This window comes from Panulirus ornatus, chromosome 9 (assembly GCF_036320965.1).
Source record: "Panulirus ornatus isolate Po-2019 chromosome 9, ASM3632096v1, whole genome shotgun sequence".
NCBI classification, from domain to species: Eukaryota; Metazoa; Arthropoda; class Malacostraca; order Decapoda; family Palinuridae; genus Panulirus; species Panulirus ornatus.
Window position 1 is genome coordinate 53157250 of NC_092232.1, and position 12042 is coordinate 53169291.

The 12042-nt window shown below is 43.9% G+C and overlaps 1 long non-coding RNA gene across 1 annotated transcript in view; it reads right to left on the reverse strand.

The window, feature by feature from the left end:
- The window catches only part of LOC139750127 (uncharacterized), a 235285-nt gene that overhangs the window by 52313 nt on the left and 170930 nt on the right, over window positions 1-12042 (reverse strand). The window contains exon 4 of the long non-coding RNA XR_011713089.1: window positions 2355-2503. This is a non-coding gene — a long non-coding RNA (uncharacterized lncRNA). The remainder of the gene's footprint in view (window positions 1-2354; window positions 2504-12042) is intronic.

The window sequence follows — 12042 nt, forward strand, 5'->3', positions numbered from 1 at the left end:
CAAATACTGGGGAAAACAAGCGACTTTCGAGGGAAATATATGTATAGTTAAATGGCCTTGAACGAGGAGAAATGTATGATTTTCTCGTCCAAGGTCATACATATTCTCGCCCCCATGACCACATCATCTCGTTCAAGGCCATACATACAATCAATACATCGTCTGAACACACACTGCTCCACATAATAGCCTCACACCTCCAACGTGTAAGGCGCAGGCAGCAAAACTTCCTATGTTTCTTAATAACTAAGATCTCAAACTTTCTCCAGTGGCAATGTAGTGGGTGCTGATGCACGAGTAAGACAGGCTTCAACACTCACACTGGTGGATTTGGTGTCCTAGCGAGAGTATCAGAACTGACTGAATTGACTTGATTCAAACGTGTGTGTGTGTTAGGGATTTATTCATTCAATAAGGCATCATCAGCACCCATTTTACTCTTTGTCAGTATTTCCGTAATTCCTCATTAGCATCCAGTTTCATTAGGTAATTAGAATAGTAATATTTCATAACTTTTGACAAAAATACATTCATATTTCATCTACTCTCTCCGCAAGACTTTACCGACCCGATCCTCAGTCTTAAAGAAATGACAAGCCTTGCTTTCGAAGAGCGGTATTTCTCGACCAAGGTGAGAGAGAGAGAGAGAGAGAGAGAGAGAGAGAGAGAGAGAGAGAGAGAGAGAGAGAGAGAGAGAGAGAGAGAGAGAGAGAGAGACCAACCCTCGTCGAAAGCAAAGGTCAAAGTCAAAATGTTTCTACGAAAGGCTCAATAAAACTGGACGAGTTCGTCAGTATCCAAATTATACAGAGAGAGAGAGAGAGAGAGAGAGAGAGAGAGAGAGAGAGAGAGAGAGAGAGAGAGAGAGAGAGAGAGAGAGAGAGAGAGAGAGGCGCCAGGCCAGTCACCTCCTCTTCCATGTTGAGGGTGGGGAGTGGTGGGTGGGTGGGTATACGAAAATTCATCCCATCAGTCTAGTCAAGTCAGCCAGCCAGCCAGTCAGTCAGTCACTCAGTCAGTCAGCCAGCCAGCCAGCCAGCCAGTCAGCCAGCCAGCCAGTCAGTCAGTCAGTCAGTCAGTCACTCGGGATTCCAATTACGAACCAACAACACTCGAGGCCACCGCTTGTGCAATACCCGACTCTCCAAGCAAGGATTCGTTGGTGGGGTGAGGTTATCAACCCTCCGTTAATGCAATATAATTTCCTAAGTCTTCCCTCTTTTTCGGAGTCTTGATAACGACCACTTACTTCCTCCAAGAGCCACTGGGGTTTTCTTCTCCCTCCCTCCCTGTGGCTATGTGCAGAGCCTCAAATTTCTGGTTTCAGCCAACACTCCACTGAAACTTAAAGCTAAATAATTTAATGCCAATGAGCAATCTTTTTTCCCCGTTCCAACGCCAGGGAACATCAGTATATATATATATATATATATATATATATATATATATATATATATATATATATATATATATATATATATATATGGGGATAGGGGAGAAAGAATACTACTCATGTATTCCCTGCGTGTCGTAGAAGGCGACTTAGAAGGGCAGGAGTGGGAGGCTGGAAATCCTCCCTACCTGTATTCCTTTCGGAAAGGAACAGAGGAAGGAGCCAAGTGAGGATTTTTTCCCCTCTAAGGCTCAGTCATCTATTCTTGTTCTTACCTCGTTCAATCGGAAAAAGGCAAGCATACAAACACATTATATATATATATATATATATATATATATATATATATATATATATATATATATATATATATATATATATATATATATATATAACTCTTAATGGCTGGCTTGTAGCTTAGGCCATTAAGGCCACACAGCTCCCCTGATATGGGGTAGTTTAGGAGAGTAATCAATAAAAACAATATTCTGTAATTAAAAGATGTTTACCGCCAGAGATTTGCAAAAGCAAGTTCGTTAACCATGAATAATCGGGGGAAGTTGGTAACCACCCCACCCTCCCACCCCCCCGCGACTAATTAAGAGCGCTGAAGCAATTAAACCGCGCCAACAAACAAGGACGAACTACGGTCGTAAAGATGCCTGGCCTGGGGAGGCCCACTGGAGGCGCCAGTTACAGCAGCAGGAGGAGGAGGAACGCAACAGAGACTGCGATACGGGTATGGGTAGGACCGTAGACTCGACCCTTCCTTCTCCTCCTCTTCGCTCTCAAGAGATGAACCATTCCTCACCAATCTACCTCCTCCCTCTCCCCTCACTCCTCGACCATCTGCACCTCCTCAGCCGCCTCTGTAGCATCGGTATCTCCACAACTACCAAGCCTCTACCACTTACCGACTCTTTGACTTAAGTGACACGCTTGCGGCGGGCAAGAGCCTTACCTTCTCTCCTGGCTTGGTAAAACCCCAGTCACTTGTCCACCTGCATCGCCTGAACACCTCGCTGCCAGGCCTGTACGACTACCACCACCTTTCCCCCTCACGATCCTGCGCCATCAGCAGCTTCGGTGCCGGACTCAAGACTTCCACTCCTAAGATAAAGGAGAGCAAAGCTTAGCTGTATGTGATGAAGGATGTACATACATTGTAAAAGTTCGTAACTTGAAGTATAAACCAAAGTATGAAAGCTCTAGTCAGACCATAATGAGTATCCGTTGTGCACTTATTGCTACCAAAACATAAGCCAAAGTATAAACGCCCTGGTTTCTAAACTTTTCAAAGAAAAAATCAAACGAATACCGAATTATAAGAAAGTAATTCGCCTCTCTGTGAAGAAAACCTTATGAAGAAGGATTATCTGGAATTATATTTTCTCCTGACAAAAAAAAAAAAGAAAAAAATATTGCAGACTCCAAGTAATTTTGACGATATAACTTGACAGACCAAGAGTAATGGCAAAAGTTAGGGGGGGATGGAGATCTAACACAAATTTGGCCTTAAAAAAAGAAATTACAGCCAAAGAGTTTACAGAATACATGAACAAGCTAAACCATCAGATATGATTAGTGAGAAAGCGATCGGTCGGTGAATTCACAACAAAGCCACACAAATACTTTCATGATCAATGAATAAAGCTCCTCAAAAATGACAATAAGATGATGTATCAGCCTTTATCTTTCTTTAGAATAGAGGCTAAACTACCGTCTTCTCCACACAGTTCAATGGATGTAATTAGATGAGAAAATTTTACATTCATTCTTTCCAATGAAATCACCATTCCAATATATTCTGTCTATAATAAGTGGTGTTCATCCTTAGACACTTTCCTGCACAATGTCAGAGACGTGGGTGGGGAGAAGTCTTCTGCTTTACTATCCTGCCTGAATAATTTCTTTTTTTACGTTGGAGGCTCCAGTTACGGACAGAAGTCCACATCAAGGCCGGATTTTGACAAATATGGAAACCTTAATGAAAGGGAATAAAGGAGAAAGGAAAGTATTTAGGTATTCTGGAGAAAGTGAAAAGTCTGTCTTTTAGAATGTGCCAGCTTACAGTTATCGGGAGAGACATGAGAGGGTAGTGAGTTCCAAAGCTTCGAGGTGTAAGAAAAGAAACAGTTATCAAAACGGCCCACCCTTCAGTTGCCAACGGCCACACAGTAATCATGTGACGCAGCAGCTTGCCGAGTGTTGCGTGGTCTACTTAGTGGGGACACACAAGCAGCCAATTCTCGAGAGAATAAACAAAGTTTATGATACTTATAGAATCGGTAAAGTGAACCAACACTACGGCGTAGGGCAAGTGGATCAAGTTGGCTAGACAGGAAGATATAAGAGAGCAAAGTGAGGGAAAGAAGCCAAATGAGGAGCTTAGAGATGAGACCCCGATGCTACAGGGTGAAAAAACTTCGGATATATCATAGACAACTACACATGATTCCCCCAAATCCTTCAGGGATGATAACCAGACATCAGTAAGGTAGGAAAGAATATCTCCGGTGGATCTCACCTTACGGAAGCCACACTGGTGACCAGAGATGGAAACTGTATCTAAATAGGTCAGGTATTTAGGATAATGTTCTCTCCTTACAGATCATCAGGTCTTTATTACGTTTCCTGCCTGGCCTGCACTCCACCCTGCACTGCTGCTGCCAGTCCTCCTCCACCCTGCACCGTCGCTGCCAGACCTCCTCCACCCTGCACCGTCGCTGCCAGCCCTCCTCCACCCAGTATCGTCGCTGACAGACCTCCTCCACCCTGCACCATCGCTGCCAGCCCTCCTCCACCCTGCACCGTCGCTGCCAGACCTCCTCCATCCTGCACCGTCGCTGCCAGACCTCCTCCACCCTGCACCGTCGCTGCCAGACCTCCTCCACCCTGCACCGTCGCTGCCAGACCTCCTCCATCACTCTCCTCGTCACTGCCAGGCTTGCATCACCCGTGACGCGCATCGTTACTGGCAGGATGTTATCAAGGGCGTCTACATATCAAACCTCTGGTTCCTATCGCTCTACTCACCTTCTGGGTAAGTTGTTGTTGTTCGCGGAGATAAAATTTCCTCCCATATCACACGATCTATTATCATCTTCATGCGCAATTACAATGTATTTGTAATATGTAAACGACTCCGCGTCTTCCGGTTGAGAGAGAGACTTTTTACATTCGTTTTTTTCTTTACTTACAAACTTACAAGTGGAGGCTGTTCCTGTAAGTGCAGACCATCCCCCCTGCAGTTACAATAGGCATTCACTTCAAGCTCATACTCTCATAAGTATCTTATATTGAGACTTGAGGTCCACCTTTCGATTCTGTTGGGTCAAAAGTCAGGGTCAAAGTCAGTCATTCTCCTTTAATCTAACAAGTTGAAATTATCGCCTAAGACGCGGCTACTCTTAGCTATACGACTGATTTAATATTCATCAAAGAGCTTCCTAATTCTTCCTCATCATTATCATGGCGAATTCCTGTCATAAAACCCTACGGAAATTAACACGAACACTTCGTCCGAATGGATAAAAATTGGAGGAAACTTTAAAGCGAACGCCCTCACTTCTAATCAAGTACTCGCCTTCATTATGCATAATGACTTTGGAAAATGTTTCCGAATGAGCTTTTTTCACCCGCTGCACATGTTATCAGCATTGGCCTCGTGGGTCGACGACAACCATGCCTCCTGACGCAGGAGTAGTCGAGTCTGCTGCAACTCACTCACCCAGACTCACTACCAACCAACAGCTCCGGGTGACAGATGGACGCAAGCAAATCAGGACTCTCCTTCTGACGCCGAAAACACGATGTAAACTGTATCATTCTGCAGAGGCGATTGTTTTCATGGGAAAGTTGCTCCTCGTGGATTTACAAGAACGAGATGAGTTCAGCGTACAGCCTCCTCCTCTTCGCTACGGTGTGAGGAGGAGATGGCTTAATAAGACGTGGGTGATGATTCCACTGAAGGAGGTCCCTCCCGTGCACCATCGCCTGCCGATCTGCACCCACATAAGCTGCCACTTGCGGACTACACTTATCATCACCCTCGTATGGTCATAGCAATGGAGTCTGATGACTTAACCATCGTACTGTGATGTGATAGGAGTCTGATGACTTACCCATCGTATGGTCATAGCAATGGAGTCTGATGACTTAACCATCGTACTGTGATGTGATAGGAGTCTCATGACTTACCCATCGTACGGTGATATCAATGGAGTCTGATGACTTAACCATCGTACTGTGATATGATAGGAGTCTCATGACTTACCCATCGTATGGTGATATCAATGGAGTCTGATGATGGGAAACAAAAGAGTCACAAGAAATGAACAAGGTGGTATACATTGCCTTGCCTTACAACACTTCCGTGAATCTGAAAACGAGTTAGTGTAAGCTTTTAATGGTGTCCGAGTGTCTGTCAAACTTGCTACTGTAAATCATGACTGAACAAACTATATGGGAAGCTCTCTCCCTCTGCTTTTAAGGGGACTGGATATTCTTTTAGTAGTGTTAGAGCCAGACCACCACGCATGCAGAGAGAGAGAGAGAGAGAGAGAGAGAGAGAGAGAGAGAGAGAGAGAGAGAGAGAGAGAGAGAGAGAGACCCGTATATAACCGTATTCTTAGCTATACTGCCTCTTTCTTTTATTCATTGCTACTTCAACAAGGTCTCCTATCCTTGACTGAAGCCTCTGACGTAAGCGAGATGACGTAGAAAGAACAGCGTGGAGCGAGAGTACCTCTGTCCTCGAGTGCCACTGTCCTCGAGTGCCACTGTCCTCGAGTGCCACTGTCCTCGAACATACGACCACGAGACACTGCCGAGACCGAGACTGCAATGTCAGACAGGGGACTGACTGACCCTCAACACATTCACGCGGCGATTACTCTCTTGGCCAAGATCTCGGGCTCATACCAGGCAATTAGTAACTAGAGCCACTGACACACATCTTGATGGATCCTTGGAGCTCTGATCCATATCTCATACCCTGATTGTCCAGCTTTTGGGGTCAAAATGTCAAAGGTCTTAGTCACAGGATAAAGCTGGGCGTGGTCACGCGTGGAGGCGTTTGGTCAACTAAGCCCTCCTAATAGTCGAAATTTATTCACAGTGTCAGTTTCCCCAATTATCACGTCCTTTTCTTCAACGACCTGTCATCTGCCTTGCACCCAATCAAGCACGGTTTCCACATATGAACGTCTAAAGACCTTTTCACATCACACACCTTCTCCATCTTGACTATGTACTGTATCTGGCCCCTCAGCGCCCTCCCCTTGCCCTGTATATGACCTTCTTTTAGAAAGTTAAAGTTTCGCGTCCAAACATCAGAGTTGAGACAATGATCATATCATACGAGGTTCTTCCGCAACTTTACACTAACATTCTTTCCGTTCATTAAAATCGTCAGTGAACATTTCATCTCTCTTGTAAGAATGTGCCCTCAATTTCAGGTCTCCATAACCATCCTCAGTGATCATCTCTTCCAAATACTTCAATCAATATCTTCTGATTCTTCTCCACTTAACATCTGTCACAGTCTAGTCTAAAACAAAAGCTTGCTCTCGCGCGTACTTGCGTACAGAATCCATTTCTTAAAGAGAATCAGAGTGACCCACTATTCTATTTACAACTTGTTTTCAGATTCAGCCAACAGCACAGCATCATCTACAGAAACCAACTGTTGTGGCTTCTCTCCTGTTAGACCAAGGTTGAGCAATGCGTCGCTAGTACCTAGTGCTGATTCAGATCCCACTTAATATCCTAGCCATAAAACACATCAAACAGCCATGGTGACATCACCATGGCTGGCTGGTTGTTAGGACTTTAGGCCAATTAAATGCCAGAGTCATGAAAACCGTCATCGTAGTTCTACCTTCTACAATCGATAAATCTTTAAATGCTATCAGGCGTCATGAACAATTCCAAGATCATATGAATTCTCACCGTATATGTGAGCCATGATTATCATGATAATGCTTGATAAATTGGCAACCTGCTGTGCTGAATGCTTAGACAGAGCAACAGATCCCTAAAACCACTTAATTTAAATGAAAACCTGACCCAATCCTTATTATGAACTTGCATAAACAACCAAACATAAAATGCAATTTATATCACATGATTCGAGTATTTAGTTTAAAAAAAAAAAACCTTTTCATTAATCATTTGGAAAATTGACGTTATCATGAATATGAATTAACTGGTTTTCCTGGAAGCACCATCATCACACCCATTAAATATCCTGATGACAACCTGACATGCAAGTGATTAGCTTGTGTAATGTGTCCTAATTTCCAAACTCTGATTAATGTTTTGAACGCCCGTCACCCAGGATTCGCGAATTTGGCGATAATCATGAATGAATGAAAATATGACATATATTCTTATTATGGTAGTGATGAGAATTCTTCCCCTGAAGCAGGAGTGAAACAAAGAGAAGTGTATATACTGAACCCGGGAGAAGTGCCACAAATGTAAATGACATATGAATAAATTTAGAGATAAATTTTGAAAGCCTAGGAAAACGCGTTACGAAAATAACTAAGTCTGCTTCTAAGAAACTGGGAGTCCTGTTTAGATGTCGAAGTTTCTTTTCTTACAAGTAGTCGCTCCGTTTACACGAAGGTCTGATCCGTCAGTGTATGGGGTATTGCTCTCACATCTGGGGGCGGTTTAAGCTCAGCAAACAAACTTGATAAAGTCGAAAGCGGTCTGACTTATCAACTCTCCTGGGCTGACTGCAAAACTTGACCCATTCGCCCTACTCCGCAATGTTGGTTCACTTTCCCTCTTCTACAGGTATCAGTTTTTAGTTTTTGCTCACGAGAGCTAGCTACTTGTGCACCCCCACCATTATCTAAATCACCTAATACTCGACAAACTGTTGCGTCACATTGTTATTGTGTGGCCGCTGGCAAGTCAAGGGTGGGCCGTTTTGATAACTGTTTCTTTCCCTAAACTTCGAAGCTCTGGAACTGTCCACAGTCTCATGTCTTTCCCAGTGACATGGCACCTTTAAAAATAAAGTTTTTCACTTCTTCCAAAATTCTTAAATACTTTCCTCCTCTATTTTTTTCCCCTTTTATTAACCTCTCTATATATCAATGAAGGCCCGGCCTTGATGTGGACTTCTGTCTGTGACTGGAACCTCCAACTTAAGAGAAAAAAATATAGTATTATTTTTTCCAGAAACCATGTCGAACCCAGCAGCCAACAAAATCTATCCAGACAAGGAAATGGATGAATTACTGGCAACTGTGTAAGGCGGGGTTAGTCATCGTGCGACTGGGAACTTCCTCGACGTATCTATAAACAGAGGAAACGATCGTCCATTTTCATAGTATAGATTTATTCATGACATACTGTTTGGAGAAGCATTCAATCGCATTTCAATCACCTATAAGCCTTGTGATCCTGATCCCGTCCTCGATCTCGTACACCTGATTAGGTTTAGCGCTTTGAATGCAGCATCTAATGATGGGAGATCTAAATCCATATCCAGTCACGGGCTGTCATGTACATAAGATCGAAACTCACGTAGGTAGGTACTAACACCCGAATCTTTGAAGGCATGGCCAAGATCAAGCTGATAAGACCCTCTTGCTCAGCAGCATGAGGCATGGTAACCAAATTACCTTTGACATTATACAGGAGAGGATCAAAGACAAGGCATCGGATAGCCCTGGGTCCTGTTGCATGTCGGCTGGCACTCATGTTGCCGTCAATGTAGTTTGCATATTTAAGATACAGTGGATACAGCAGAACAGAAGGGTGTCCGAGAACAGCATGCAGGAACATCATCCGAGGACAATAGAGAAGGGATGATTCGTCTTATTTGTGTAAATGGAAAGTGATCAGGAAGGTGTAATATACAGGAATAGTACGTGTAGAGAAGTTTAGGCTTTAGCCATAGAGACGATTATCATGCCATTACAAAGGTATATTTCCCCTTTTCGTCACAGACTTTACACCTATTTACGTTCGTGATCCCGTATCCAGATATATCAACAGACGAGGAGGGTACGTAGCATACACTTGAGAAATCTCTTGGACAACAAGTCATCACTCTGGCAAAACATACACCGAGGCCCGAGGCGAGGAAGGTTGTGTAGACCATCTGTTCTTTGTACGAGTTCTATTCCTATGGACTCCAGATGAAGGGGCAAGCAAGGGGGGTCGCCTCCCAAATGGGTAGGCACAAAAATACTGTTACCAATACTGCAACAAAATCACGGGAGATATTACACAGATTCATGGGCTTGTTCAGTCTCCTGGATGTATATGATTACAGCGTGAGATTACCTACATAAAAATTAATGAGAACGACCAATGACATGGTTGTCGTCATTAGCCATGGAACCCAACCATCATTACGGATGGCGACATGAATTACAACCTTCCTCACCAAAGATATGCGACTTTTCATTAAAAGAAAAAACAAAATAATCCCATGGTATTAACATTTCAATGGCTGGTATCTTTTAGTCTCTTATCATCTCCAAACACATCAGCCAAGTAGGACGGGTTTGCACACGTCCGTATGGCATACGTAACGACATAGTCACTTCGAAGTAAGGGCTTTCGATACCCGATCTCATACTGCAGTGGATCCCTTGTGTGAGGGATCTATCCAAGAGTCCTCCTGCAGGAGGTTTTCCGACATTTGGATACGCCAGAGGAACAATACATGGGACGATAGCAACTCTGGGCACAACGCAGTGAACGCTTGAGTTCCCCCTGTAGTGGTCGAAGGATTTCATACACGTCGAATCGTAGTTTGAGGAGAAAGAGCCTTCTTTATAATAGAGTCACCCAAGACGAAGAAAACGAAAACCTGCAGATTTTCATGTCACAGTTGCTACTCATACGAAAGGAAGAAAGTAGGGGAGAAATGTCGTTATGGCCAAATGTCTCCTGGCGATTACTGCAAGCGGGATCATGACTACCCATACACAAAATTATCCCGACACGCCACGCTCACTCAAGTGTCTGGATCCACAACCATCCACAGATACAGGTTAGACGTCGGTAAAATAAAGTATAATATGACTTGTTTACAGTGTAACATTGAGGTCATCTATACTTGTCGCCAGGAGTCAGATCAGAGGCGTCCAGGTCCTGCAGCATGACCCAACTCCTGCGACAGCTGGACTCGTTCCTATACTCCAGGTCTCGCCACGGGTCACCTGCGTTTATCACTCCTCCTAGTTGCGTTATTGTCCACCCTAGGTCACACAGGCACATTCTAGGTCACACTGCTATGCTTCAGGGTTCAGTTCCTCACTGGGTCTAGTCTCCAAGTCTCGCTGCTAAGTTTCGAGTCTCGTCATCACATTCACCGAGACTCCAGAGTCCAGGTCAAGTCAACACTACGTCTTACTTCGCAAGTTCCAACACCTGTATGATGTTTCGAAGCGACGCCGTCTTCCCGATGGGGTTGAGTGGACTGACCTGCCGTCGGAGTAGACTAGGGTCTGCTCTTCCCTGCCGCGTAGCGCTGACCTGTGTGTGTGTGTGTGTGTGTGTGTGTGTGTGTGTGTGTGTGTGTGTGTGGCAATCTACAGAGTCGAGGCGCTGACGCGTTGAATGAGTTCGGGCGCATTTGGTAGGTCTGGCCGGCTCACCCAAGCACACTCTCCCATTAATGAACTTACTCCCCCACCTTCCTGCTCTCCTGCAGTCTCTCCCTTCCCCACAACACTCTGCTCTCTTTCTTCTTTCCTCTCTTTTCATCGTCTTCTTTCTTGTCTTTTCCTTCCGCCAGCTTTTTTACGTTTTTATACATGCACACGCATCCTTCCTCCCCCTATACATGCATTTGCATCCTTCCTCCCCCTATACACGCACACGTACCCCTCCTCCCCTATATATACATTCACCCACAATCAACACATCCATAGCCATACACTCCCATAAACGTACATACACAATATACACATACATTCTCGAACACACTGATACAAAACACGTGTACACACACTTATGAATACATATGTATACACATACACAAATACACAAACCTAAATATACAAACACACGTTTGAAAAATAAAAAAGAATAATATTCTTATAGCATGCGAGCAGAAGATGAAAGGAAGGAAAGAGGGCTACAGAAGTTCCAAAACCTGGAAGAGGGCTACAGAAGTTCCAAAACCTGGAAGAGGGCTACAGAAGTTCCAAAACCTGGAAGAGGGATACAGAAGTTCCAAAACCTGTCTGATGACAGTACAGAAAGACCAAGATATGGGAGCCCCAGTGGTACAGAACTCCCTCCATATACAGAACAAAAAACTGCAAATAAATAGATAACCGCAAATAGATAAATGCCTATAGATAGATAACCGAAAATGAATAGAAGACTCAATAAATAAACTGCAAATAAAGACAACTGCAAATAAATGGACAACTGCAAATACACTATTTATAAATCGGTCATTGCAAAAAATTAATAGCCATGAAAGAAACGGACACATGCGCGTGTCCACATACTTAGGCTGGAGAATATGAATCTGAAACTCTCGAAATGAAATGTTTCTGGTGTTGCAACACTGATCATCTCACGGGGATTTACAGTTGATCTGCACGTAGTTGAAAATCTGGTATATCTAGACTCATCTTCAAAGTATCATCTGGGAGGATATA